This window comes from Manacus candei, unplaced genomic scaffold, assembly GCF_025592945.1.
Source record: "Manacus candei isolate 608988 ecotype Guabito, Panama unplaced genomic scaffold, ASM2559294v1 h1tg000035l, whole genome shotgun sequence".
Taxonomy (NCBI): domain Eukaryota; kingdom Metazoa; phylum Chordata; class Aves; order Passeriformes; family Pipridae; genus Manacus; species Manacus candei.
In genome coordinates this window covers 3762943-3785937 of record NW_026138083.1, presented here as the reverse complement: position 1 = coordinate 3785937, position 22995 = coordinate 3762943, and the positions used below count along the sequence as shown (strand labels likewise).

The 22995-nt window shown below is 41.6% G+C and overlaps 1 long non-coding RNA gene across 2 annotated transcripts; it reads right to left on the bottom strand.

Moving 5' to 3' along the window:
• Window positions 1-891: 891 nt before the first annotated feature.
• On the bottom strand, window positions 892-18797 carry LOC127473249 (uncharacterized). 2 transcript variants are annotated; one of them, XR_007905332.1, is made up of 7 exons: window positions 17732-18797; window positions 17280-17546; window positions 16238-16308; window positions 10734-10807; window positions 4651-4800; window positions 3927-4031; window positions 892-1714 (listed from the first exon to the last, which is right to left on the bottom strand). It is a non-coding gene; the product is annotated as an uncharacterized LOC127473249 (long non-coding RNA). The 2 variants fall into 2 exon arrangements; XR_007905331.1 differs by lacking the exons at window positions 16238-16308; window positions 17280-17546; window positions 17732-18797 and adding an exon at window positions 11710-11873.
• Between the last annotated feature and the right edge of the window lie 4198 nt (window positions 18798-22995).

Below are 22995 nucleotides of genomic sequence, written 5' to 3'. Positions count from 1 at the left end.
ATTCTGTTTGGCTTCCAAGATCCATGTGCAATTTAGGCCTGTGAAAATTTAGGATCTATGTGCAATTTAAGCCTATGTGAAATTAAGGAATCTGAACAGATAAAATGAAGGATACATGACACAGAGTTCTGCAATTAAGAAGGAAATCAATGCATTTAATGTTTAGAATATAATGTAAACAATTCCTACAGTCAGAAGTTGAAAGCCTGGAACTTCCTTGAATAAAAATTCCTAAACTATTTTAAGCTTGTATCCTCAACAAAAAAGAATAAAAATGCAGAAAGGTGTCCCAGCCAAATGGAATAAATAAGCACGTTGAAAATAACAAATATTAGGTATTCAGAAGGCACAAAGATGATGACAAAGAGCTCAGTTTAGGTTACTTTTTAAAGTGATAAGGAAGTGTAATAATAAAAGACTTCCCAGTAGTAAAGTTGGATTAGATCTCACAAAGCACATTAAAAGGAAGATAGAAATAAATTCTTCAACCTTTGAACAGTGAAAGTAATTTGAGGGTACCAGAAATTAAGGAAAACATGGCACAGTCAGTGTGCATCTGTTAACCCAGCCTGGCTGACATGCAAAGCTTAAAGAGAGAGACTTCTGTAAAAACAAAGATACAGAGTTTAAAATGAGATATAATGCAACAGCAAGACCAGTTCTCTGCTCACCAGGCATTTGTCTTAGATTAGATCTACTTTGTTATCTTTATTTAGAAGAATCATTTTTCTTACCAGTCACTTCATAGGAGGAGCTGGTTAAGAGGGAGACAAGGATACTCTTGTAGGATGGGCCACAGCAAGCCAGGGAAGAGACAAAATGGGAAGCATCAGGCCATGGAAAGGCTGGAATTCATTTAATTTAATAACCTTGGAAAGAAATACTGGAGAGAGGGAGGAAAGAAAGAGTGCTCATGGCACAGATCTGGGAAAACTCAAGGGTAGATGACACAGCTTGTCTTCAAACTTCTACTTGCTGAATTTTTTTAGATTTGATACCAAGTTGCCCACTATCACACAGCCCTTTGAGAACAAAGTCAGGTATAAAATACAATAAAAACCCCACATTCCCTTGTGCCCCTTCTAAGTGAGATTAATTGACGATTTTTTACCAGCATGTAGATGCCTCCCAAAACAAAATCTAAGCTTACACAAACCAGCTATGGGGTCAACACTCCTGTTTAATCTATGGAAGCAGACATTTAAGAGGCTACACAAATGCCTTGAAGGTGACCTGTTATTAGGAGGTAGAAATATTTCCTATATTTTTCATGTTTTGAATCCAAGCACACAAGAGCCTGCAGGCCGATGTTCCTGGACACTGCAATGAAATAAGGTGAGTACAAATCCTGCCCCTAGAGATGAAATAAAAGTCAGTGTTTCTGAAGCCCTACCCAGATTCAATTATTTAGGTAGTGTTAAATAACATAATTAAAGAGCTCTGTTCAGCAGCTGATATTCCTGATTTAAGCAGCACACCAGGCACAAGATAAGATTTCAGTGTTTAGAGCACTTACTGCTTTTCTAGAAGGATAAAGTGCTAAAACACACACACACAAACCAAAGGAGTGTTTTGAAGTGCCAGGAGGTGAGGTGACATCATCACTACAGCCCATCTGCTGGGGAGAACGTGGAGCAACAGATGAAGAGACAAAATCTCTTCTGGTGTAAAAGGATTGAGTTCCACCGACTTCAGGAAATTTATCCCAACAGTCCTGTGCGTGACAGATTAAAACAATGACACACTTCACAGACTGGCAGAGGGGAAATAAGGTTAAAGCCACCAAGACTGAAGCAGCTCATTTAGAGCAGTTTATTCTTTTCCTGACAAATGTATTTGTAGATGCTAAAAATCCCGACTGTGGCAGCTTCTCACAGGAGTCAACACGCTGAAAAAACCAGTAGGATATTTCTGCAGAGATAAGAAAGAACATATGGTCCTTATTGCCAGCTAAGGGTCCCTTTTAAAACAATTTTCCTCAATCTGATTTGCTTCCCAATTACACTAAATCCTGCCCTGATTGCTCTCACGGAGCTCTCTCAGAATTTGGCTTCCCTCGAAGATGTATTTTTCCTTCCCCTGGTTACCGCCTTTGTTATTGATTTTTAGCTAATCCCTGCAGTTCCTAGAGAAAGGTTTTGGCAGGTTTCCCTCCAGGCCTGCAGATGCCCATTTCCCTTATCCCCAGAGCATCCTTTCACCCCTCAGTTCCCAGCCCTGTCTCTGCTGTCTGGCTGTGCACACGCCCTGCCCAGGGCCAGCAGGGAGAACGTTTAATATCCTCTCTCGACCAGACAAGAAAGGCAACATCTGCCCCCCTCAGCAGAGGGTCTGCTCAGGGAACCTGTCCCACAGAAGGGGTCTGGCTGGACCCAGCTGCACAGAACTAAGGACTAAACAATCCCCCCTCGCCGTGGCAAAATGTGCCCTGGGAGAAATTTGGCCCATTTTCTCCTCGCCTTGTTGGGAGGAGATTAGACTTGTTTGAAAGACCCTTTTGACCAATGCGGCAGAACTGTAATCAGAAAAGTGCTTTCATTAACACCTCTGACAGAAGAGGTTGTGTCAGAGAAAGGGGGGGGTCTTTTGTCACAGAAATAACAGAATAAATGCTCTGTTAACAAATAGAAATCACAGCCCTGGAGACTGGGCTGCCAGCGTGTAAGCTGCATTCTGAGAACTAAATGATTGGCTAAACTGAGAAAAAAAAGCTTAAAGAAACTTTTTTTTTGCTATTAATATAAAATTTTAGCTACTAATATAACATTTAGGACTAAAGCCTAACTAGAGCTGCCTCTGTGAACAGCCACTGTGGTCAAAGTACTTCTTTTGGTGTAGTTTGTGGGGTTGGGCTTATTTTTGTTTGGACGTTGTTTGGGGTTTTTTAATTGAGAAAAACATCAACTGTGAATTGCTTGGTTGGTTTTCTTAAGGCAGAGAAGGAAGATTTGGGTTATAGTTTTGGACAGAGAAATCACAGGAACAGAATCATAAACCAGTTTGGACTGGAAGGGACCTTAAAAGTCGCCTACTTCCAATGCCCCAAATTTTCCTCCAAGGGAATGGAAAATCTCAGAAACCACAAAGGAAATACAAGGATGCCAAGGCCTATTAAATATAATTAAAATATTTCTCCCTTTATTTTTAGAATTGGCAGATGGGGCATTGATACCTCGGAATGAAGGCAGGGGGAGAAGTTCTGAACAGGTACAGAGGGGTAGAGTTGTGCCTTAACCCAAAAAAGTGGGGAGCAGCTCCTTTAAAAGGAACTTCCCTAATCTTCAGTCTCCAGTTGCTCCAGCTGCCACTCAGGAAAAGGGACAGTGATGCTCAGGGTTCAAAGCTTCTCCCCTCCCTTCAAGCCAAGCAATCAGGAGATGGGATGACACCAACTCCAGCCCCTGGAAAGGCTGGGGCAGAGCGTGAGGCAGATCCCTGCTCCAGGGGCTGGCTGCTGCCCATCCCTCTCCGACAGCAGTCGCTGCAATCCCAGGGCTGGAGGGACGGCAGGGAAAAGGGAGCGTCGGGCTGCTCCCCCTCACGCTGGGCGGGTCTAGCAGGAATTTCGCCGGATTTATTCCTGCCCCGGCTTGCTCAGGTTCAGCGAGGCCGGGGCAGAGCTGGGCTGGAGTCGAGCAAACGCCGCAGCCATTCAGAGCTCCTGCTTTTGTTTTGGGATGAGGAAAACTGCTGGTTTTCCACCAGCAGGAACGGCCAAGTGCGGGCTGCTCCGTGCCTGATAACGGGGGATTAGAGGGGAGGGGAACGGAAAGTGGGAGCTCTTTGTTTGGGGGCTAATTAAATCAATTACGTGCGTTAAGGAGGTGCTACAAATGCTCAGTGGATTTTGCCCCTTTGTTGCCCCACTGGCCCACTCTGACAAATATTCCCATTATTCCATTGGTGGCACCGCTGCAGGAAGTTACCTGGTGCTGGTGTGTGCCAAGGGCTGGGCAGTGCCACCCTGGAGAGACTGTCACCAGGGACTGAGCCAGCTGACAGAGCAGTGCCATTCCTACGGCTGCTTCCCGCTGGATTCACATGGAAAAGAAGGAAAAAAAAACCCACACAGAACGAACCAAAAGCAAACCACAAAACAAACAACGCAAAACGAAGCCAAAAAAAAAAAAAATCAATCCAGTAGATCAAACAGGTATTTCTCCCCACAGTAAAATTCTCTGCTAAGTTGTATAAGAAAAAATATTTAAGCCTTTATGACAGGATTGGAACGACAAACGGATTGAAACAACAATCACTGATGCGTGGGGATGTTTTTGGCCGAGTGCAGTGGAGTTTTGCTTTCTCCCCAAGTTCTAAACCTCTGGCACTGCGGGGATTAGGAGCAGAAAGGCTGACAGATTTAACTCTTGCAGCACGAGTGGCTTCACTATAAGGTGACACCGATAAGGCTGAAACCTGACCCCCGAGTGACTCTCACCCCTCAGAATGTGAGTCCTGCTACTACCACATACTTTGACTTGGGGCACCGGCAGTTAAAGTGACAGTTCATTTCTACAGCCTATCTGTGAAAAAAGCCTCTCAGGAGAAGAGGCTCCTGCTTTATTTATAGGCAAAACAGCTGCTTTCTGCATTCCATGATCTGGGTTGAGGTCTGCTCCAAGTCCTGAGACAGCCCGAGTGTGGAGTTACCTTGTGGGGAAGTAAAACGTGGAGCTGCTTCCCAAAGCAGTGAATGGTGCCTTTTCCACTGGATGAGACACCTCCTCTGGAGCAGCTCTGCTGGCGATTGAAGGAAACCACCGGTGAGGTGATCATTTCTGACGGGGCTGGCAGACCGGCCTGGAACAGTTTTAGAAAACAAAATCAAGTTCTCACAGCTGCTTTCCTCTCAATTTCCCTCCCGAAACGCTCGTTAAATAAATATACAACAAGCAAAAGCAAATAATGGCCTCGGGTCAAATCAGCCCGTTCATGTGGAGGAGATGAAGATCTGCTCCTCACCTGCACACTGAAGTAACTCTGCTCATACCACCCAGATGAAGGAATTTGCTGCTGCTGCTTTCACCTACTCTATTTTTGGATGCACATCCTGCTGTGCATCTGCAGTCTAAAGCATTATGTCCTTTTATTAGTTAACACTGGGTGCGTTACTGTGTATTACTACAAACAGGCATAAAATCAGCCCATATTGTTATAAATAAAACTCTCTCTTCGTGTGTAAATACAAGATTCACAAGTGCTGAGCACTTTTTCACGTTCTCCACATTTGCTCTCAAGCAATAACATTCACTGCAACTACAGCTTTCCAGCCCTAAATATTTATTCTTATATGGATTCACACTCTTAAATCACGGCATTGAAATACCCTGCGCTGCAACCCTCTTATATTTTTATTATCCTTTTAGAGGAGTTCTGTATCATTTATTTAGATTCATTATTGCTTTTCTCTCCAAAAAGCCACTTCACTTAATGTAGCCACCACTTCCTTCATTTTGTGATATCTGTATAAATGGGGTGGGTGCCTGTGTGTTCTGACATCATTATGAGTATTTTGCCAAGCAGGAATCTGCAATTTTGCCAGTCTCATGCTGAGGGGGGGAGAAATCAATGACAGATTCCAGATTGGTTTGCTCTATATGCACACAGATAAAGTCAAACATAAGCAGTTCCTTTGCCCAGGAATTCCAGCCTGGTTCCCCAGAAGTCAACATAAATCAAGAAAAGGCTCAAAGATCAAGACAGAACAAGACTTCCTGCTGCTTACACAGTTTCAGAATGAATCTCCACAGCCATGAATAATCCCAAATGAACTGTCAGCACGACACACTTCCCAAAACAGAACATTTACACACACTGGGTGAGAGAATGTGAAAGGCTGGTAATTTAGACTCTCCAAATACATTTGGGAATATTCATCAATTCGGTTAAATCTGCTCTGTAGTTCACAGGGGTGCAAAAACTCACACAAAGCACTAAATCCTTGCACACACTCAGGTATTCTAACATCAATTTAAATGCCCAGCTTAATTAAACCAGGCAGGTTTAAGCACAGACAAGCCCTGCAGTGCGTTGCTGCTGAATTATTAAAGAAAGATTGAGGGGAGAAGGAACCACTAAGTTGTAACTCTTTTTTTTTCTTCCCTTTCTTTGCCCAAACATCCTCAGTGTAACCATACACAGAGTGTCCAAACAGGAGCTTTGCAGGGCTTTTCCTCCTCTTTGTTTTCCCTGCTTTCTCGAAAGCTGTAACAACTCCTTGGCTCTTTTTTCCTGCAGGGCTGCCAAGCTTCTATAAACGGCCTCCAAAGCTGGCAGCAGACCCACAAGTCTGGTTGCAATTCCCTGCAATATCCCTGCTTTGCCATCTATTTTTGCAGGCATTTATTTCAGAGCCTGCAAGCCAAGGGTGTTTTCCCTCTGCTTTAACTATTCCATCTTAAGGATAAATTCTTTCTGAAATGCTTCCAGCTGCCCCTCAGGTGATTCATACATGAAAGAGACTTTAGGAGAGTTTAAAAAGTCAGTGTCCTGCACCCAAAATGCTGATTTATTCACTCCTCTTATTTCCCTCCTCTCACTCTCTCTCAGCTGATGTAAGGAGCCACATTCACGGTGCTTCCCTAATGCTGCACTGCTGCTCACTTCCCCTTCCAAAGGCAACATTCCCTATGTCTATTTAGCAAGATGGCTTTTAAAAATAGGAACACAAAATCCAGTGCTGAGTTTGGGATAGTTATGGGAGACACAGCAGGTGCAAATATTCCCTTACACAGCGTTTTCTGGGGATACGACAAAGAAAAAATTCACTTGCAAAGGACTTAAAAGGGCTTTTCAGAGTAATTTTCATCCCAGTGTTTTCCAGATATGGTAACCAAAATATCTTTCACCCTGTAAGTACTGGAAAATGTTTCAAAAAGCCAAATTACACCAGATGAGACTGAGCTTCCTGAAGAGGGGCAGGAAGGTGTCTGTGCCTCCTTAATTACCTGTTGTCCCCAAACTTCTTCCTTTCATCCATTTCTTGCTGTCACAGAATTCCCAGTTGAAGATACAGAATTTAAAGACAGCAGAAATTCAATATGTGGCAATAAATTCAGAAAAAAACCCCACACACCTCAATTTAATATGTAATTTACTGAAATTTGGAGCTGGGACCAAACCCAGTCTCACATGCAGACACAGGCTTGTACTTTGGTGATGATTCAAAAAATCAGCTCATGTTGTTTGTAGTAAAAAATGCCATGGAATAACTTTTTTGGGTGAGAAACACTTCATTGTTTAATTTGGATTTTTTCCCCTTCTTGCCTGATGCTGAATACATAAGAGCTATTTGGAGACCAGCTTTTAATTTTCTAGCACAGTAATTTTTGTGTGTTGTTGAACTCAACACATTAACATGGTAGTTGGCTGATCCTGTTGACCCCATTTCAAACCCAGCCAGAGTCAGTCTAAATATTTATCTGCTTTTTGCAGTTCCTTTTACACATCCTCTGGATTTTTCTGTTCAGTGGCAGAACACGGGGAAAATGTTTCTTCCACCCAGAAGCAGACACAAGCTTCTGACATAAGATGGGGCTGCAGCCTCCTCTTTTAATGAAAAGACAGGATCCAATTTTATATTTAATTGCAGGTGCACAAGCTGGGAACCCTCTGTGCTTCAGTCCTGACAGGATTTCTGGCACATCCATTATCTTGGATCAGATACCCTGCCACTTGTTATTCCCAGGGCTGCAAAGCTGCAGCTCCAGGAGCCATCCCTAAACATCTCCACTTCCCACTGATGCTCTCCTGACTGACAACTCTCCACACCATTCCTCTCCCTCAGACAGAAAACACTCCAAGTTTGCTGCAAGCAAGAGGGAGTTGTTGAAAAAAAGCAAGCTGGGAAAGAGGAAATGATTGGCTGCTGAAGTGTGAAAGATTTTTACCATAAAACAATAAAGGTGTCATTTTCAAATAACAAACTAGTATCTCAGAATATATTATAAATGCTATCAAAGACTACTAGAAATAAAAAAAAACCAGTTTTTCAAGTGTCAGCAACGAATGCAAGTCATTCACACAACTTTTCCTCCTAACTTCTCCCTACAGTTTTATTTTAAAAACCTCAGGAAACCTTCTCGTTCCAACATTTTAGGAGTGGGAATCAATTAGAGCACAATAAAGCACCAAACCTAAGTCGAGCTCAGCTCCATTTATTTCATACCAGATACAACAACCCTGCAAGCCAACAATTCAGAAGCAAGTTTTGGAAAATAAGACAAGGCCTATTTGTAAACAATTATTAAACACAGTCTAATTATGTAATCGTTTCCACAGTTCTCAGGAATGCAATCTGTCTTCCCAGACCTTTTTCCTCAAACTGTATCAAGCACTAAGAAGTTCTCAGTGTCCTCTTTCAAGCTAAACAAACCACACCAAAATGCTCTCAGAGCCCATTTTTTAATGACAGAACGATTCAGGCTCAGTGATTTTTCTGTTTCCTTGTGATTAAAATATTCTGTTGCACCACCCAGAACTCGAGGAGTTTGGGAGATGCTGTTTTTCCTAATCCTGACACACAAGGCAAAGAGCCAAAAAGCTGCCTCCTCCAGGCTCCAGAAGGTCAAACAAGAATAACTGGGATAAATGCAGCCAAGGATCAGCCCTGAAATTTGGAAGTAGAAGATGTCAATCCTATTATAGTACCCAGAAAAAAGCTCCCATTGCATGCCTTCAGCAGGTACAGGGGCCTCACCTTTCCTCCCCAAACATCCTGATTAAGGCCCTGGACACTCCAATTCCCAGTGCTGCAGAATCCTGGATCTGAAATCCAGCAAAGCAAATTCCTGGATACTTTAGCAGGGCTGCTCTGCTTCATGTTGGCAGCAGTGCCTGCAGTATCAGCCACTTCTCACTCTCCCTCATTCCCTTATTTGACTTTGCTGGCCCCAGCTGAGATATGGGGAATCACAGCTTGTCTACCCAGTCCTTCCTCTCACACATATCCCCAGATTCAAGAAAACTCACAATTATTTCTGCTATTCCTCTACAGAATAAGAATAAAACATGCCTGTTATGGAAATAACCTGTTCAGCATTAATTAATACACAGGCAGTAACTGGTAGATTGATGTTTTCTCCTTCTAACACATCTAGGAGCTTGAAAATATTTTTTTTTTTTGCTAGACAGAGAGGAATCTTTTGTGTTTAAAAATAGCCCGAAAAAGAAAAATACTCTGATTCCTCAGCACCAAGTGCTTAAGGGTGTTTACAAGTGATTGATAAAGCCCAGCAACCCAGCAGGACACCTTTCTGTTATTTCCAAGCACTTAAAAACCAAAACTCTTTCAGAAGCAGCTTTTTTTTTTGGTGCATTCTCTTCATCCAGCTTTTACAATCCCTTGTCATCACTTGTCCCAGACGCTTGGAGAGCAGTGACACAGACTCAAAAAAGAGCAGCCACGTAAATTTAGGTGCTCAAAGTGAAATTTTGGCTGTGAAGGACCAGCACATGCTCACAGGGCTGTTTAGTATCTCTGTGTGGGATTTTCAAGACTTACTCTGTGCCTCTATTCTATAGTCCTTTCTAGACCATATAACAACTGACAGTATAAAATATTGCCCAAAACAGGTGTTATTTCAACTATTCAAAATTCCTTCAAACGCTATCCAAGTGCAACTCTCCACTTTAAATTTTACACTCCACTAATTAGTGTAAATCTCCAAATTCTGATCTCTTAATAGTTACATTTCAAGGTTTCCTCCTCCCAAGTGTTAGTTTAACACTGGTAGATAAATATCCATATTTAAACTATATTGTAACAAATACATTTTATTCTCTGCTTATTTTCTCAATAACTTCTTAAAAAACAAACAGAAAGAACTACATTTTAAGGATGAATAAATAAGTCATCATTATTATTACCATAGAGTGTTCTTATACCCCACAGATGAGGGTAAAAAGCCAAATAATTTCCATGGAGAAGGAAAAGAGCTAATAACACACTTTTCAGCACTTACCATAAACATAATTTTCCTTCTAGTAATGGAGAAAAGCAGCAGATTTCAGAGAACATAATGGAAAGCAATTTTCAAATCTGTTTTTAAATAGGAGTGATGTACACAGACACTTTCATTTGCAATCACTCCGTGCAAAAAAGCAGATCCCACTCCCCTAAAGGATCCACTTCCCCAGCTCATCTCAGTTGTACTTTGCCATACAAAGGCCAGCAACGTTCCCAGTGGGTGCAGTGGAAGTGCAAAACATTTGTCTCCTCTGCCCCAGGTTCACAATTAAAGCAAATGTTGGATTTTTGGAATCATGTCTTTGTGAAACCACCTGAAAGGGATATTCCCTCCCCTCTGCTTTCAGATTTAACCAGGGATCTCACTGAATAAAAAGGGAATTCCCAAAGACCATCCCTGTTGCCAGTGAAGAAAAAAGTGGAACAGGAGTTCATGTAGCTGCAGGAAGAGCTGGAGGCCAGGTGCAACTAAAACTAGTTCTAACCCACCCAAAACAGTCAGTTATAGATGGGTGAAGTGGTAGAGAAGGGGAACAAAAGTAAAAGTGGCAGGAAAAATACATCTCAATGGCTACAGAAAAAGTTTTTTAAATCTAGAATTGATCTGTGAACATGCACAGTTCAAGAATTAAAGCAGCTCTGGACCAGTTTGAAGTTTTCTCACCCAATTTCTGTTTCAGTTGTACCAGGGATTGCTGCAAGTGTTTGGAGAAAGAAAAAAAAAAATCACACAACCTGAATAAAATGGCTCTGCATGGGTACTCACCAAGGAGCAATCAGAGTACAGGGACAGATCTCTTCAAATAAGGAGAGCAGATAATTCAAAATACACGCTCCTGGCTGGAACAGAAACAGGACAAGAAACACCAGGATGAGCGAACACAGGAGGGAACGGTTTTTGTTCAAAGTTTGGGTTTCTACAACGACCTTGGCTGCTGGGTGGTTTAGTTGCAGTGGCAAAATAAAAACAAAGCAGGAAATTCCACAGTTGTCGGAATCAGAAATGGGACAGGAAGGGAAATGACAGAAAATCGAATGATTTTGGCAGAAATTCAAGGAGAAAAATCGAGTCCAGTTGATGTTTTCATGATTTCCTTTTAAAATTCTCTTTGAGAGATTTTTCTTATTGCCATTTTATTTCAACAGTTTGTTGGGGGAACATCTTGCATTTACATATTTTGGCATAACACTCAGGCTTTTTATCACTTAAGAGCAGTTGCTGATACTGTGTTAGTAGTTGTGTTTCAGCATTTGGTAACTTAAAACCTTCCAAATCCCAGTGAATTCCATCCACACAGAATCAGTGGCAGCATCCACCAACCTGAATTATTAACCTGAATGAATTTTATTTTGTGATCATGTTGATGATAATAAGCCAGCAAAGGCACTGAAAAACATCAAAGTAAAAGTAATCATCTCTGAATAATGAGGCCTCTTCCCATCACCAACTGTTGATGTTTCCTTGGGGACTGGGCAGGTGGAAGCCTAATTTGGTTGCATTTTCTGTGTGCACTGAGAGCACTCAGTGACTTCAAAGAGGAACAGCAGGACCTAAAACAGGGAGCACAGGAGGATCAATACCTGTGGAAAGCAGTGTTAGTGGATTTAAATGTAACAGGCAATAATGCAGCAGAATATTTGATGGCTGGCAAGGGAAAAATATGACTAAGAAAATGTCCTGTAAGCACAAGCCTGAAGAACATGATGAACATCTGCCTTGTTTTCCAGGTCTTAACACTTACCACAGGGTTGGCTTCACATGCAATACATCCAAAAATGCTGTTCAGTGTGAGTTTTACAAGAAATAAATTCCATGATTGTTCCTTTTTGAGCAGAGTGACCCCAGCACCAGGGGAATTGTGTTGGTTTTTTTTTTTTTTATCCCTGCCAATGAGACAGATGAGAGAAAACAAAAAAAACCTGTTTCTCTGTATGCAAAAGAGGAGCAGGTAGATCTAAAACGTGGCAAACCCACAAAGGTTTATCTGCAGCTAAAACATGAGATGAAGTTAAAGAGGAAAAAAATAAGTAGAAATGGGAATGTTCCTGTTTGAGGGAGCCCTGGTGCCTCTGGTTTTCACCTGGCAGCTCCAGCTGTGCACAGCAATCACACACTCTCTGCTCACAGCCCGGCCCCATTGTCTCGGGAGGCTTTTGTTTAGTCTGTGGTACGTGGCTGTGTTTTAAAATAATAATAAAAGAGACCTCTGCGTTATCAGAACTCGCGCCAAGCAACTACAAAGAATTTTGATGGCTCTTTTATTCACACGGGGCTTTAATCTGCAACAATTACCTTCCTCCAGCCTGTGTGTGTTCCCTCTTTGTCACTGACAGGGAATATAAAAGCCAGGATAACTGAGATTTTGGCTACAAGCCGCTTGGATACAACCTTTTCACTGCAATGTTTAAAGCACTGGCTGCCCCTGAGGTTCAATCCTCAGTCCCTCACTTGGGCAAAATGCTCATGGATCTGGAATTTTTTTTTTTCACAATGGATTGATTGGCCTAGGAAAGCAAGGCTGCTCCCTTGATTTCCTGGGCAACGTGATCATATGGAGCTGACTCCACACACACCTTCAGGAGATCAACCAAAAATAGGGAGAATTAGTTTTTATTTCTGTATTTCTTTCACTTCAAGATCCAGGAATATCAGGGACAATGTAAAGCATCTGGAACAGACCTACCACGCTTCAAATAACGCAGGATTGTTTGCAAAAATATTTTTCCTATAAAATAAGTCCCTGTGTTTGTGCCCACCACTGGACTCACTGCTAGAATTATTCTTTAAACAAGGTGTCACTGTATTTACTGTGTTGGTGGTAACTTCTCAGGGTTTTAAGTTCTTACTAGTTTCCAATTGCATAAATAAATTAACATGAAAGGAACTGCAGCTTTAATGTGAACTCTTAATACTTTTAGGCTAATAACAATGAAACCCCTCACAAATTTGGTAATATTTACCAAGACTTACCATCTCTGGCCACACTACAATTCATCAAAACTCTGTAATTAATCATCTTGATGGAGATGAATCTGGCAAATGTGTGAACTGTCAGACACACCCACAGACACCTGAAAGGGAAGTTCTGCAGGTATTTTCTTTACTCCTATAAACAATCTTTCATTTCAAGTGTTTAACTTCTTGCTAGACACCTGTAAATGTAAGATAGTGCAATAATGGAGCAGTGAGCAAATTGTAAATCAGAGCCTTCAGTTTTCCTCATCAGCAGTGAGCTGTCTTGTTTAAGTAATGGCAAACATAAAAGGTCACATCCTAAAAAAAAATCTGTCAAAAATTTAAATTAAAGAAACATGATATCTACAGAGAATAAAATGAGCTGTCATCATTCTAAACATAACTCAGGTTCACATTTATCATAGCCAGATTTCATTCTTTTCCCTGCAAATAATTTATTTTGGTGCTTAGAAACTCCAAATGCCATTAAATAAAGGCAGGGAGTCTCCCTACACGGCATCCTAAACAAATTTGAGAGCTCCTCCACGATCTAAAGCTGTTTTCTTGTCAGTCTTGATAAAAAGAGCAGGGCTAGAGAGTGGTACTCAAATTACAAACATAGTATGTGCTTCCTCCCCAGGATCCTGGAGACCAGGGGAAGTAAACACTGAATTACTGAGCTGAAAGTGAGACAAGTTCTAACAGCCTCCAGCTCTTCAGTTAAAGAGGGAGAGTCAATGGTATAAAGCACTTGAATCCACCACTTTCAGCAGGGCTTGTTTTATGTGGCACAAAGAGACTTGGATGTGGGAAAACATCCTAAATATGAAGTGGTTCTGAAAACTCTGAGGTGCCTCTCTGTGCTTAAACACATCTCAAAGTGTGACCAGTGAACGCCACTTTTACTGGGGCCTGGGACAAAAATCAAAGAGGAGAAAAAAAAGGTTCTTTTTAAAGAAGGGATGTCAAGGTTTGAACTCTGAAACAGGGTCCCACTATAGCCAGTGTGAGATCCCACACTCACCAGACTTTAAAACAGTCCCCCAATTCTAAATTGCAGCATTAAAGTTTAGTACACTCCACTATGTATTAATATACTTTTTTTTTTTTGCAAACATAAATTAAATCTCTGGTTAGTATTTTTTTCATGGAGAAACAAGGATGCTCAGCACATGAGTGAGGAATTCTTGTACCTCATAACCTTATATCATATAACAGAAGGACCCAACCTCCAAGTGACCATTTAAACAAATCTCCTTGCTTAGGGGTGCAGTCTATGGAACCCCAGTGAAATGTCTTGTGTGAGTATGTCCCTTCAACTGGTGTTTAACTAAGAGATATTAGAAATGGGAAATATTAAAACATTCAAATGCAGTTCTGGTCACAGCAAGAAGTGCTGAAGTTGTAAAAAACACACTGACTCCAAGTGTATTCTTCAGAGCAGTGCCCTGCATGTAATGATCACAAATATGCACCACTGGGTGTGACTGCTCATAATTCTTTTGTTTTGGTTTGTCCTTGGCTGTTCAAGGCAAAAAACACTCTAATATTCTGTGCCATTAGTCATCTCAGAGGTGACCTATCTGTTACAACAAGAGAACTCCAGCCATGCAAAAACCAGGACTGGTAAAACAACCTGGAGTGGGCCGACAGCTCGTGTTATAAAATATGTTTATAAACAACATGTGCTCCAGTTCTCAACGTGAAAAGGAAATTTCTCATTAGGTTTGCTGGCCAACTTTCAGAATCTCAGAGAAAGTAAACCATTAAGCAGTTAATACAGTCATATCTATGTATAATGGACACCTCATGCCATCAGTGTTTTTTCCCCTCCACTGAACTTTATTCCCTTGTATCTTTTTCCCTGTTTTTTGAAAAGAACTAAGCCAGAAGGATTTAGAGGTGATGTGCACATAAATTCACTTTCTCTCACCATAGACTTGTGTATAAATGAAGAGCTAACAACAAATCTCATCTATTTTGTCAAAAATAACAGCACTTGAGGACTGTGAGTTAAGGTTTGTTTGAACTAAGGTGATGACATCTGAAAACACTTTTTTTTCTTCTCCTGGCTGAGATGCAACCAGTTGTGTCAGAACTGTGCTGCAGTCCCAGTCAAGCAAGAGACCAAAATAAATGAACTGCAGCATAACATGAACAAGCAGCAACATTTAAAACTGGGTGGCAAAACCTTAGAACAGATCATTTACTGGAGCAGGAGGATCCAAGAGGCTGATCAGACCGAGCACGTCCATCCCACGAGAAATACATGGAATCACACAATTGCCTCAAAACTCACTTTATGTCCTGGGTCACAACATTACTTTGATGTTTAAGCAGCAGACAACCCCTTAACCTACTTTAAAAATGCCCAGTGAATCATGTGTTCTAGAGAGGAGAGGATAGATAAAATCCCAAGGCTGCTTTACCTGAAAAAATGGATGTGGTCAAAGGCAGCACAAGCAAAAATAAGGCCCCACATCCCACGTGCTCCAAGAGCATTCCCAGAACCACAGCTCCAGCCTTGCCTGCTGTTACAGCAGGATGCTACTTGCCTTCCTCACTGCTGCAGGAAAGGTGCTTCTCTAAAGACTTTTTAAAGCCTGAAAGGAGCCAGAAGTTCCTCAGGATTCTGGATTCCCCTCCACTTCCCAGCCCCATCCCAGGGTTAGCACTAACAGCTGGTCCCTGAGCACTGAATGCAACATCATCACACCCATCACTCAGCAAAAAACAAACCTTCCCCCAGGATTTGGAGCCCCGAGGCCCAAGGGGAAGATGTTCAGGATTTTATTGTGCTCTAATTCTTTCCTTGTTAAGCAACAGGCCCCAACCTCCCAGTCATTTCCCCTGAAGGGTGAATTCAGCAGCATGTCAACCTTTTTTTTAAGGTTTAACACACTCAAATCCCAGGTCAAACACAAGCAGGTTTCAAATCAGTCAGCACTTCCCACAGCAAATTTGGTAAGAAGTTTCCCTCATGCTAAAAACCATGAAATCCTTTCCCTCCTCCCATTTTTTCCAGTAATATCCACAACATTCCAGGCAGTTTCCAAACCCCCTGTTCTTGCCTTGAGAAGTTCACAGTGGAGGCAATAAAAGGCCATGGGAGAGGCACACCCACACCAGTGGCCTGGACAAGAAACACCCCCCAAAAAAGTCTGTCTGGATCTGGTGGAATTCTTTTCCACTGCATGGAGTGTTATCACTGCTGGATCCCACGTTCCTGCACAGATTCTCACCTCTCCTAGAAGCTGAAATAAGGTGGGACAATTCTGTTGGGCCTCACTTTTACAAAGATGATGATTACTCACGAGTTTCAGTCCTTATGAGTCAGGTCCATCACCTTCAATAACTCCACTAAAACGTTCTTCACTGTGTCCTGCTGTCCAGACAAAGAAATTAAAGGAGACAAAACAGGTTAATCAAACAATGCAATATTAATGTGAAGAAGTGAGTACTCACACAAGTCATTTCAGGATGGAGTTAATGTAGTTTTGATCTCTAAAGATTATTTATGCTTGGGCTGCAGTGGGACCAAGTTAAAATGTCACTTGTCTAAGGTACAAACCTCAATGCTTTCCTTAAACCAGTTAAAAAAATATTATTGAAATTTGTAAAGTCAACCAATCTTTCACAGAGGAAAAAAAAAACCTGTAATTCAGGTACCAACCCTCCCTCTCCAATAGCACAGGGGAGTTTATGCAGTGGACTGAGGCTGAGCTGCAGAGACTTGACATAATTCCTTCATCATGACAGTTCCTAAAGAAAGAAGGGGGGAAATTACCCCAGAAAAACATTCTTGCTGCACTTCAGAGATGATGTGAAATGTTATATGTTAAATGTTATATATATTTCATTTATCCAAATGAAATAGAACCTCTGAGCCTTTAGAAAGAGGTTTTCTTGCTAGAGGAGTATTAATAATGCTGAAACAGAAGCTCAAAAAGCTGTGCAAATAAACATATTGAGAGGCTTTCGCATCTTCCAGCACCACACAAACACCTGAATCAAACATGAGGCAAGAACCTGCATAAATCAGGCAATAAAAATACAAAACATTGCCTCAGTTCCAACCAGATTATCACATGAAAAGTTTAAAAGGCAAATTACATTAATTTAATCTGTATCCCTCTTTCAGAATTATGTCAGGATTTCATCCCAGGATGAAAGTGCTGGACCCCAAAGTGACATCATCAGGAACTGTCAGGCATTTGAGGCCAATAATAACAATTTGTTTCAAGGCAATTCCTTGTTTAAGAAGAAAAATGCATCATATGACACCACCAGGGCAGAGCCAAGACTTTGGTGGCTGAGAGCAGAGAGAGCAGAGCTGTAATGAGAGGGAAAAGTCACCTTGGAGTGTAACACAATTCCCAGAAGAAATTCCAGAAGAAATCCATTTCCAGCGAAGAACTATATAAATATCAAAGGCAAGAGAATGCCAGGACAGCAGTGGGAGAAGGTGGGAAAGGAAAATGGACTGGGAAGAGAAGGGAAATAAGGAAATAGGGCTCAGGGATCCTTTGGTTAGATGAGGAAGAAGTTGGGAACGGTGCCTGATGGGAGGCACTGTGCCCTGAGATGCTCCTCACAGGGCCAGGGCAGACACTGCAGCAGTGCCTGAAATAAAAGAAAGAAAGAAAGAAAAAGATTTTCTTGCTTTTGCTACTTCAGGATTCCAAATGGAAACTGGCTCTAAGAAAAGGTAGAGGAAATTTAGTCTTAAAGAAGGGACTTCGCAGTGAAAATTACAGAGGGTGGTATAAACAAGAAAAGAAGATTTTCTTCAGTAATTAGATATTTACCTGGATAATTCCATGAGGATTCCACCAATACCAGATAAATTCTTGCCTGGCCCAAATCAGAGCTCCCTTCAAGCCTTATTTGTGCCCTTCTGCAAGTGCTAAAGGGCCACTGAAGCTGCTCCAGGTTTTATCAAGTTGGAGGATAATTCCTGCAGCCTCCTTCCATAATGTCCCAGTTTTCAGTCAATTCTGTGGCCCTCCAAGCACTTGAAAATTAAGATTTTAACTTGGTTGTTGGAAAATCATGGAAAAAAAATCCAGTATTTATTTAAAAATAAATCTGACTGGACTGACTTTACTCACTGATAGTCTCACACTTAAATACTCACAAGCACCAAGTTTTCTTTATCAGAATATTTTATGGCTCCAGTTCAGTTCCCCATTTTCCTGGTACCTTATATTTAGGTTAGTTCCTCCTCTTCATCTGAATGAAATCACACATCTGGCACTCTCTAGGAATTAACATATCTTTTCTCTTCACCCTTGTACTACTGTTTCCTCTGGAGCCACCACAGACACTTCTTTTTTAATATAACTCTACATAATTTTAATAATTAAAAAAACCCCTCCATGTCAAATTTCAGAAATAATTGTAGCTGCAAGCAATTAGAAATCGGGCTATTAAAAAAAAAATCAGCAAATAAAGTCTTAATATGTTTGTGATACGATCACAAAAAGCACCAAATTGTTCCATGTTGAAAAAAAAAAATCTTATCTACGAAACATTTGTATCTTAAAACAATTCCAGACATGTGACACCGTGCAAAGAAAAAAAAGCATTAATAGTATCTACCAAGGCTGAGCTCTGTTTTTCCAAGTGTTCCAGTAACCACCAAGAGATCTTAAATTTCTTATTGGGAGAAAAAAGTCAATTTTCCTCAAAAAAATGGACTCCTGCACAGAAATCACTTGAGCAAAACTAGAGATGCAGTGTCTAGAATCTGCATAAAAATGTTCAATTCATTTGCTTGGTCCAGATCTTTGTTTTGGCGAAAAGAAATTAATTTTATGTGAGGAATAAATCCCTAACAACTCTTGAATCAACAGCAGAGCCAGGAGACAGCGAGGTACAACAGCAGTGCCAACACTCCTTCCCAGTAAGGACACCTGACATGCAGATTAGTCCCACCAGGAATGTTTTATTGATCACAGCCTGTCATATGACAGTCCCTCTGCTATTTATGTACAATTAGCATCAAGTTTCATCCTGGGCTATTGCCACTTTGGATTTAATTTTACTTGGATCTGACTGCTGGTGAATGCTTCTTCTGCACTTGCATCCCTTGGTGTGAGAGCTGTTTTCTCCTGGAATTGCTGGGATATATTTTCAGTGCTGCAGTTCCTCATTTGTGCCTTAAATCCAGTGTTTTCAAAACGCACACATCACCAGTCCCAGGTTTAACCACATGTCAGGCAGGAGCACAGACGTGGACCGGGATGAAGGGGTTTTTTTAGCTTTTCACCCCAAAACGAAGGGAATGCTTTGCAGTGATAATCCCACCTGTGTTCCAGCAGCTCAGGAGGAAGGAAAGAGGATCACCCCGGCAGAACCAGGAGTGATCTCAGCACAAAATGACGTGGGTGGGTCGGGCGGCTCTCGCTTGAAATGCAGGGACCGAAAGCACTTTCTCCGGGGATGTGTCACTCAGTGCCCGGGAGCTGCACAACTCCAGCCCTGTGCTGGAAAGAGAGGGGGCAGTGAAGCCCCACAGGGAGCAGCTTAGATTTGAAGAACAACATTTTATGGTGTACTTTAACAACAACAACAAAAAAAAACCCAACAAAAACCCACACCAAAATTCACATTAGTCCTGCGTGATTGTATTTTGGTTCGGCCATTTTAGAGTTTGTTAAACACCAAACTCCACGGGTGGGGATCAAACTTTACAATTAACAGCAAAGTTCCAACGGGCACCAGTTAAAGAGGAGACAGAGCCCAGGCTTTGCTCCCTCCCAGTGCCACGGGGAGTTAACCAGGATGCTTTGAATCACTATCTCCTCCCACAAGGCTTTTGGAAATGTTGGGTTTATCGATGCGGGACATGCCCGACCTTCCTCTTTTTCCTCCACTGTCCCACAGCCACCACAGTGCAAAGTTTGGGGATGTTTAGAACACCCCTGTGACACAGCAGGCCCAGGGGACAGGTGTCACATTGCAATCTAACCACACACTGGGGTTGGCAGGATAGGGGACTAATAGCTTGTATTCCTACAGGAAGGTCAAACATCATGAATCCACTTGGAATTTCCTAGAATCATAAAATCATTTAGGCTGGAAAAGGCCTCCAGGATCATTCAGTTCAACCCAGCACTGCCAAGTCCACCATTAAACCATGTCCCTAAGACCATTTCCACATCACTGTGATGAAATTCCTAAAGAACTAAGGAATATATAGGTAGGGAAGAGAAAAAACCTGAGATGTGAACACACAGGGAAAAAAATCTGCATTGGTTCTACAACCTTCCTGGTTCCAAGGACACAAAGAACTGTTTGTTTGTTTGTTTGTTTAAAAAGTCAAGATATTAATTTTAGAGTTAAATGGGAAAAAAAGAAAGCTACGAGCCCCTGATATAGTAAAAAGTAAGAAAATAGAAAACTTGGTGTTTTCTTGGGGTGAGGGTGCAGTTTAAAAGACTGAAAGTCTTACACCCAAATGCAGATAGTTTTTTACTTTACTGTTGTTTTTTAATCTGTTACTCTGAGCAAGATTTTTTTTTTTTCCCCCAGACCACTGGCTTACTGCAGAGATAAATTCAGACCAATTTTTACAGTCTCTGATGGCAGATCCCTTCTGCCTCTCCCCAGGGGGTCACAGAGCACTCCTAATCAGCACCAGTGTGCCATCCTTTTAATCTGTGCCCCCTTTACTGGCCAGGAATGGGTTTTAAGGAAAACCCACAGCCAAAACATAAGTGTTGTGAAGTGCAGTGAGTCATGGGAGTGCTGAGCTGACCTTCTGCAGTCCCAAGGAATGCTAAACAAACCCCTGCAAGTCACTGCCACCCTGCCAGCCTCACACTGACCAATTCCATGGACACAGATAGTATCCAAGGCACTCTGAGAGCAGCCTGTGCTAATATTGGCTCCTGAAGCCCATTGAAAGGAGTGCCAGAGGTCACAAACCATCTCTGGCAGCATGCAGGGAGTCTGGTTGGAACTGGGAAAGCAACACTCATCTGCCTGCTGCTTATTTTTTGTCTTGAAGGCATCTTGAGCTGTTTGAGCTTTAAGAAAAAGATTTTGCCTTCTCAGAGTTTGCCCAAGGTATTCTGAAGAGCAACAAAAGATCATCCTCCTGCTTACCTTTATTAATGGAGCATTAATTCAGCATCGTGTTTCAGTATCAGCTCTAAGTGTTCTATGCTGACTTACCTTTCTAGAGTCAGTTAATGCTGCAGAAAATCAGTGGTGATGCCACTAAATGCAGCCAGAACTGAGAACTAGGTTTTCAAATTGAAGGATAATTTTTCTGTGTGGCCCACAAAAGAGAAAGGAAGAGAGCAAGGAGATCTTCCTCTTTGCATTTTAGCCATCTGGTTGCTGAACAAAAGTTATCTTTCCACATGAGGTAACTGGATGGGCTGTTAGAGAACAGGATTCACACACAGCAAGGAACCTTTTGAGGAGTTAAATGTAGAATTTGTGCCTGAAATTTCATACAGAAGCACTGTATAAAGGCATTGAAACAACGTTTGCAGTTATTGCATAAGGTTATCATTCTTTCCTAGATTCAGAGCTAACTCTCACAAAGCAAGGGTGTGCAAAATAGTAACACAAGCAGCTCTTAAATACCACTTTCCAGTAGCTTGCAAGACATTTGTGAAGCACATTGCTAAATCTTATCTATACAGTTTAATTTTAACACCTGCTATCAGCTTGTTCTGACCAGTGCTGTAAATCACAGTGATAACCTGAACTGCTTGTCTTCTGAATTGTCTCTGCTGCAGTGTCAGAGTTTAGTCACCACTTAGCATTTCCCATGTACTTAAAACCACACTGGGTGCCCTGTATTTTAAAATCACCCTGAACTGAAAACGTGCCCTGTCTGACTAACTTTGAATTGCTCCAGCTTTTATCTCTCCTGATATGAGTTTCTAGAAAGATGCAGCTATTCCAGCCACCACAAAATATGTGAATATTATTGGTTGTATCTAAGCAGAACAGGCAAACCACTTTCAGCTTCAAGACAGGACAGATTAGTGCTGGTTTAGGTCTCACCAAGTTCCCAAGGTCAGCAAATTCCTGACCATTTCCCTGTCTTATCATTGCCTTTGTAAATGGCCAGAGATTCATGGCTGGGAGAAAGGACTGGGAAGGTGGATTGAGTCTGTATACTTGCTGAAGAACTGGATCATTACAAGGTGTGCAAAGAGGAAAAGCCATATTTACCAGGAATTAATTTAACATAATTTGCAGGAAGGTCTTTGGTATCCACTGTGGCAAAGGCTGCATTTCATGAACACTTTGAGAGTGTTTCTGAACAAGCCAAGGACAGAATAAGAAAAAAGAGAAATGAAAAATGGGAATAATGATACTGACATCTTATTATACTAATGATACCTCAGTAATTTAAGCTGCACACTTCTTATGCCAAGAAAAATAATGTCATAGTATTCTTGTCACCTGTTAAAATGGGAGTTCAGAGGCACTATTGAAACACAAGAAAAACAAGTCAGTTTACAGCAAGGGAAACCCCATCCTTTGCAAATAACCAGACCCAAAACATGCTGTGTGACCCTCAGCTCCAGCTCCAATTGTAACATGCATTTCACCAGGTTTTCTTCCTGTACTTCCTTTTCTTTTGGAGGTTCACACTAGTTAATGAAACTCCTTTGTGTCTGTGGCACATTCATTCACAAGGCATTGGGGAATTCTTCACTCTGGTCAAACAATTCACTGATTCCTTTAGAGAAAAACTGTGCTAAATAGCTGGGCTGTTGTCATGACCTTTCACCCAGATTTTTTGATGGGAGTTACTAAAATGTCATGTAAAATTAAATTAAACAGCATTGATTGAGTTCCTACCAAAAGTGAAAGCAGAAAGGTAAATTCCCTATTATGTCTAGCAAATGAAATTCGGGCAAACAGCTCTTTCTTGTGGATGAAAGACAGTTTTACATTAGGACTTACCACTGATTTCCACTCCATGTCCCTGTGAAACATAAATAGCTACAAGCAAATATTATTGCATGGCTGCCTACGTGTGCTCTGACACAACGCACAGGGAAGGACTAAAAGCTGAAGTCAGTTCTTATCAAAGCCC